The sequence below is a fragment of the Gracilinanus agilis genome, chromosome 1, assembly GCF_016433145.1.
Source record: "Gracilinanus agilis isolate LMUSP501 chromosome 1, AgileGrace, whole genome shotgun sequence".
Classification (NCBI taxonomy): domain Eukaryota; kingdom Metazoa; phylum Chordata; class Mammalia; order Didelphimorphia; family Didelphidae; genus Gracilinanus; species Gracilinanus agilis.
The window spans coordinates 148,094,318-148,101,042 of NC_058130.1; the positions used below are offsets into that span (position 1 = coordinate 148,094,318).

At 41.4% G+C, this 6,725-nt stretch overlaps 1 protein-coding gene across 1 annotated transcript in view; it reads left to right on the forward strand.

Annotated features, from left to right (window-relative positions):
• Window positions 1–1,327, forward strand: part of ARHGAP17 (Rho GTPase activating protein 17) — a 48,581-nt gene extending 47,254 nt beyond the window's left edge. Inside the window, exon 19 of the mRNA XM_044658196.1 lies at window positions 1,241–1,327. The gene's annotated coding sequence lies outside the window, so the exon portion shown is untranslated. The remainder of the gene's footprint in view (window positions 1–1,240) is intronic.
• Window positions 1,328–6,725: the final 5,398 nt, after the last annotated feature.

The window sequence follows — 6,725 nt, forward strand, 5'->3', positions numbered from 1 at the left end:
CTGGGCTCCAGGGGCCTGACCTCTTTCTTTCTCTCTCCACCATAGCCCCTGGGTTCTATTCCCCATTTTCCCAAGTAAGGTGTGTTCCTGCCTTTTTTCTGATGTCCTAAAAACTCATGCAGCTATTTTTAGCTAACATAGCCACAGGAATTTAAATTTTTCAAAGCATTTTATATATTACATTCAACTTCTCTATATGGCAAGCTGAAAAAATTGCCCATTTTACAGATGAGATAGTTTAGGCTTAGAAGGAGCCTTATTGCTAGTGGCAGAACCTATGGCTTTGTTACTTCCATCCAAGTTCATTGCTTTTCCCACCCTACTTTGTTCTCAAAGCACTTTCCTTACCATAAATCTCCCTTATCACTCAGTCTACAAGTATCAGAAATAAGCCTGGTTGAGGTTTTTGAAAGATGTTTGGAGTTTTTGTATATTTTTGGATGAATTATTTTAATTGACTTGTTCTTGCCACTAAGACTACAGCCGATGTACGATGGTGTCCTACCACATTATGGGACCTATTTAGGTTCCCACCCAATTTTAGCTCTGAAGAGCCATGAGTTCTAGTGTCCTTTGAGGAATTTCCCTTTGGCATCTTAGCCAGTTTTTTGTCCTGCCTGTTCTGGAGTACTACAGCATTAATTTCAACATAGCAAAACTATCTGTTCTCAGGGGACAGCTTCTCACAAGTAAAGCCAGCCTTTTTTCTCTGGCAGAAGTTCCCCTAGAAAGCTACGAGAGCCGCTGGCAAGAAGGCTCCGCAAACCTATCAAGCACTTTTGTCTGAAGGACCACTTTCTAAGGGTTTTCCCCTTCACTGCTAAGGTCTGCCAGGCCAAGCAGAACTTAGGGGAAGAAGTACCCGTGTTCTAGAGGAGCCCCATAAGCACAGCCTGGCTGAAGCTTGCTGAGGGCCTCACAGTGCTTTCCCCTCACCTTGGTCCTTCTGATCCTCACAACAAACCCGTATGGCAGTCAGGACAGAGATTCTTGGTTCCTTTTTATAGATTAGGAGCCTGAACATGGGAGTGATTTATTGTGGCTACCAGTCTCAAGGTTAGGAGGTGTCAGGACTAGCCCCCATCCCTGTGCTCTGAACCTTATTCCTCGTTCCCCTTTCTGTTAGATGGGGGAGCGTGTGTGTGCATGCAAACTTGAGGAAGCCATCCCCCGGCCCTGAGAGTAAAGGGCCTGCTTCAGCCACTTGTTGATGACATTGTGTTTTCCCGTTTCTATCCAGACTCCAATCCTAGTGTTCCAGAACAGCTTCGCAGCCTCTTTCCTGAAATCCACATGGAGCCAGCGAGCAAGGACCTGGCCAGCCGCCTATTGCTGGACATTGAGAATGATTCAGAAAGCACTGCTTTGTGAAGAAAAGCCCTCGAGGACTTTGACCCCTTTCCTTCCCTCTGAGTGGAGCAAAGACAAAATGAACTCCTCTCCATCCCGGCCACACAGTGAAGAGCTTTGGGTGGACATAACGGCCCTGCTATGCAGGGTCTTGCCCGCTGCATAGCTAGAAGAGACAGTGGGGTTGCCACTCAAAGCTAAATGATCTGGGTCTGGAAAAAGGTTTATTTTCTTTAGTGGGAGGGGAAAAACCACCAAAAAAAAAACAGGGCTGCAAGAGTCTCACTGCAGAATCTTACATAGGAAGCTTTACTTGCTGCTGTTAATAACAGCCGTTCCAAATGAGTAAGAAGTGATGCATTAACTATTTAATAAAATACACTAATTACGCAAGCCTCCTACTTCCTGCCCCTCGGGCTTTTATTCCTGAACATTAGACCCACCTTAGAGGAGCTGTCTTATAAGCAACGTTCCTTCCTTTCCTCCCCGACTCACTGCAGGATGATCTTGTGCCCCCTGTGGTGACTGCTGGATCTGTCACCCCATCACACTGTGGATGTACCTAGTGCCTTGTGGGACTGTTGGACTGTAGAAAGACTCAGATGTTCCTTTTTTTTTTTTTTTTTTAACCATTTCATTGCTACCTGATAAGGACTGAACATTATTCTAGTCTCATGGTTAATTTGAATTAACTGTACCCTTTGGTTTATATGAAACTCATATCTCAAGGCAAAGTGTTGGGTGTGTTTGCTTTTGTTGAGTGTTATTTAAATAGCATGGGATTTGGTGGTTTAGAGGATCTTTTGATTTCTTCTGGTTCTAAGTCATAGAAGTTAAAACATCTACACTAATAGCAATAGTAAGGATTCACATTTACATAATTAAAGTTGGTAAGTACCTTCTCATAACAACCTTGCAAGGTAGATACTGTTGTTGTCCCCATTTTATGGATGAGGAAGCCAAGAGTAAATGACTTGCCTCGGGGCACACAAGCTAGTAAGTATTTGAGGCAGGATTTGAACTGAGCTCTTTTGGCTCCAAGTCTTATCAAGCTATCCCCTAATCACACTGCTTCTTTGTTACAGTTTACGAATGGCTATCATTCACATCTCTTTTCCACACACCCCTCCCATTCAAAATAATGTCATTCCCTTATAGGACATCATAGTTCACATACTTTGCTCTTCAGTCCTCTGAGTTAGATATTTACAAGTATTATCTCTGTTTTATACTGCAGAAACGGAGACTCAAGGAAGCCCAGCCCCACAGAGATTAAGTGGCAAAGCTAGGATTTAAACCCGATCTCTAAGTCCAAAATCCTGTGACTTACACTCATTTCTGGAGAATGTATTGGTAACGGCCCTATTGGCTACAGAATAAACAACTGTTATCTGCCTGCTGCTATTGAATGTTTGATGCCTTCTTCAGAAATCTAGCTGTTCCCCTACATCATTCCCACAGACAGAGGTCTCCATACAAACTCTTAACAACTACTTATTGCCTTTAAAAATGCTGCTGCCTGGGCCAGCCCAGAGGAGGGAGCTGTAATCGTTACTCCTGGAGAAGAAAGGCTCCTATTAATCACTTAACCTAGTGTTTGCAGAGTGTTTATTACTGCTGCTGATAAGAAAATACATCAAATTCTAATTTCCCACGATTCACGCTCCATTATTTTGGGGGAGATTCCCCCCCCACAACCAAAAGAAAAAGTGATCATTTTCTCTGTTATCTATACATGTCAAACTTGAAAATTAAAGCTAATGTCAATTGCTAGATGCCTAACATTATTAATCATCATAAGGTACAGCAGACACCTTAACTATTGAATTTGCTAATTATAATTTGGGGGGATAGGCTAATTATATCCCGGCTGAATTTTTAGTTGATCTATCTGCGTGTACACATATCTCTATATGTTTGTGTTCACACTTAGCCCTCATTTACTATACACAAGTATCTGTATATTTACACGTACAAATCTAGACAACCCGGATGACAGATAGGAACGCATTAAAGTTTTAGCCTCGTTCAGAACTATTTCAGAACTTCAAACACGCTGACCATAGAGGAATTTCTAACACATTTAAGTACCAGTAATACACATGAACACCATCTTTAAATATAGAAGTCGTGATGGAAACACAAGTTCCTAACATTTGCCAGTCGTTCTTCCCCATTGAAGATAAGTTAGTCTTCTTCCAAGTAAGATATTCTTCTTTCATTAAAGCCATTAACCCTTGCAAAGATGATGTGGAAACATCCTTTAGCTTTCCCAAAGGATGAGGTTCTGGCAGTACTTGTGTCGGTAGGAATGGCTGTATTCAAGGTATACCATTTGATTGTGCTTTTCATAATAGACACGTAAACAGCCCCATGGATGAAGTGCCGCCATCTGCCTGTGAATGGAAATGATGACGAATACAAGTTACATGAGCAGCGGCATGTTCATGACTGTATGCTTTGGGCAAAGTTGTTCTTTCTCATGAGCCACACTGTTCTTTCATTCTTAAGTGTTTACACCTGTGCCCCCAACCCTGCAGTAGGCATACATTCTAGCCATTCTGTATCAGGGTGAGATAGGCAGCACACACTTCCTCACCATAGACCCCTCTTTGTGTGTTGTAAGATCGCTTAGTGCGATGAATATGTAGGAAAAGTGAAGTGTGTAGATGATCATGGTGATGGAGTCTGTGGCCAGAATACATAAGTAGCTACTGACATCTCCTGTGGATAAACAACAGCCCTCATTTTTCTCACTCTTGGGAATGCTAAAGGGGTTTTCTTGTAATATCTTCTGTAGCAAGGGTCAATTATTATTTTTAAAGTCTTTGCCTTAGTTAAGCTAACACACTTTATGTTGCCTCTCTTGGGCGGTGGCAAATTTTGGTTTAACCGATATGAAAGGAGAGATAAAAGATGTGAAAGTATCTGGTATTAGGGTTAATTTTTTTTTTTATGTGAGCTCACATTCATTTTTCCTTTTTTTAAAGAAAAATTTTCCCCCACATAGTATTCTTTTGTCAGTTACCTCCTTATTTGGTACTTAGTACCACATTCCTGTGGGTAATCATGGTGGCCAAGATGCAAAGCATGTGCTTTTGGGTCAAGGGTGGCAGGCCAGTGGCCAGAGAAGTAGCAGAAGTCTTTCTTTTGTATATGTAGGAATGTGATTACCAGGCTGGCCATTAATGATAATAGCCATAACATAGGCATATTCACACTTGTGATCACACCAGATTCTATGTTCATTCTATTTTGACAACAAATTATGTTATAGAAACAACAGTTTTATAGTTGGAAGAGACAGAGCTATTTACCTTTCTGTCTCTACTTGGAACACCTCAGAATCTCACTGCCAGTATGGAGGCAGCCCATTTAATATTTGGACATCACCGACTTGTTAGTCCTTTATTCCACTGAGATGACATCAGTATCTCTGAACAAACATACATACATACATATTTTATATAAGGGAAGAGAGAAAAAATCTACGAGATTAAAGAAAATTCCTCTTAACACTCGCCCAGCCCTCGCTGATACCCCCCTGAAGTAGTGAGGTCCTCCCTCAAGGGCTTGAAGCAGAGATTGATCTTTTGCTGAGGATGTTGTAGAGGGATTACCTCTATTGGAGTTGTTTTGGACTGTGACCTCTGGACTAGAGTTTCCTTCTGAACTTGAGATATTTTGCCTTCCCAGTGCCCCAGTTCAGAATTAGCTGAGATAGCTGTGTTAACTTAGGGATTTTACAATTACATAAAATTACATATTGGTGTCAGTGTCAGCACCTAGCCACTGTCATTGGGATAAGAAGAACTTATTTGTGCTATTGATGAGAATGTAATTACTATCTAGTTTATCATATCCAGGTTAGCACGCACAGTAGGAGCATGTTTTCCATCTGTATAATGCCTTTCATTTTCCTTAATGCTCTGAAGTTTCTATGGAGTCCATTACTCAGCACTTTGGATTTTTCATCTCTTAAGGCGTTTTGTAAAAGCCAAATCAGATATGAAGCTATGTATATATAATCTTTCTCTGTGATAATCTTACAGTCTGTTCTTTTAGTTAGAACAGTGGCTGGTAATAAAGCCTGTTTTCAACCCTATCTGGAGCATTGTTGAAGTGTACACAGTAGTTGGGAGTGCAGGGTAAGGTTTTCTTAGAAACTCAATGCCTTCTTGAAACCATATCCTAGGCAGATGCCTTCACAACCACAAGAACTAGACCTTGACAAATCGTGGTTAGTCACCCAATAGAAATATTTTTTGAATAAGGCATGCCAAATTCTCTTTAAATACCAAGATTAAATAGTAGGAAGTTCCCCAAAACCAATTGCAACTGTCTAGAGGTAATGCTGCATTTACTGGAGCTAAGGATCATGGAATCTTGGGATATCAAATGACACAAGAGATCAGATGAGGAAACAGACTTGGGAGAATGGAATAACATGGCCAGGGGCAGACAGGTAAGAGATGGCATTGAACTGATTTGAGTCCAGATCTTTGATTTGAAATCCACTTGCCTTTCTGCTATACCATGGTGTCTCTCAGAAGACTGGAAACAGGGAAGCAAAGGAGAAATTAGAAAAAACTGGAGCTGCTCGGGTAGAGGATAGATAAGCTAGTGAGCACTGGCAACGTTTAAACTGTGCCTACATGAGCACTTGTTAGGTGTATCATTGTGGGGGTTCCTTTTTCAGGCTACAAAACCTGATGCCATGATTTCAAGTTCCATTCCAAACTCCAATAGGGAGTTGATAATTCCTCCGCATTGTTCCATGTTAAAGCCCAAAGAGAAGGAAACCCCACCCAAACTAATACAATGTGAGGGAGATTTTTCTAATCTAACTTCAGGGTGAAGGTGCCATTGAAGAACAAGTCCTCACAGGAGCAATCAAGGTTGGTAGATAGCCTTGGTGCTAATTCCTGAGGAGATAGTAAGTACTTTTTCCTACTTCCCACCCCCTTCTTCATCCGTCTTTGCTATCTTATTGTCAGTAATAGCGATTTGTAGAAAATTTGGGAATCTACTGAGAGTACCAAATAATTGAATATAGCTATTATTCCCTACATGCTCCCAACTCCAACTAGGTCTTCTAATTTTCAAGTTTAACAATCATTGTTTCTTCAGTTGACCTTTATAAGGCATAGTCTCAATTCTTTCCACCATTCTGCTTACCCTTCTTCAGAGTTGCCACTGCTCACCAAATCCCTGTAATGTTTTTCTGGTATGACTCACCATAGGTAGGATAGACCCATGGATAACCAGACCCAGGATTGGGCTGAGAGGGAAGTTAGATGGGGGGCGGGGGGTATTCTTTCTCAGCCACTAGAACTAGAACCTTTCAAAATGTGCTTCCCCCACTGTCTATACTA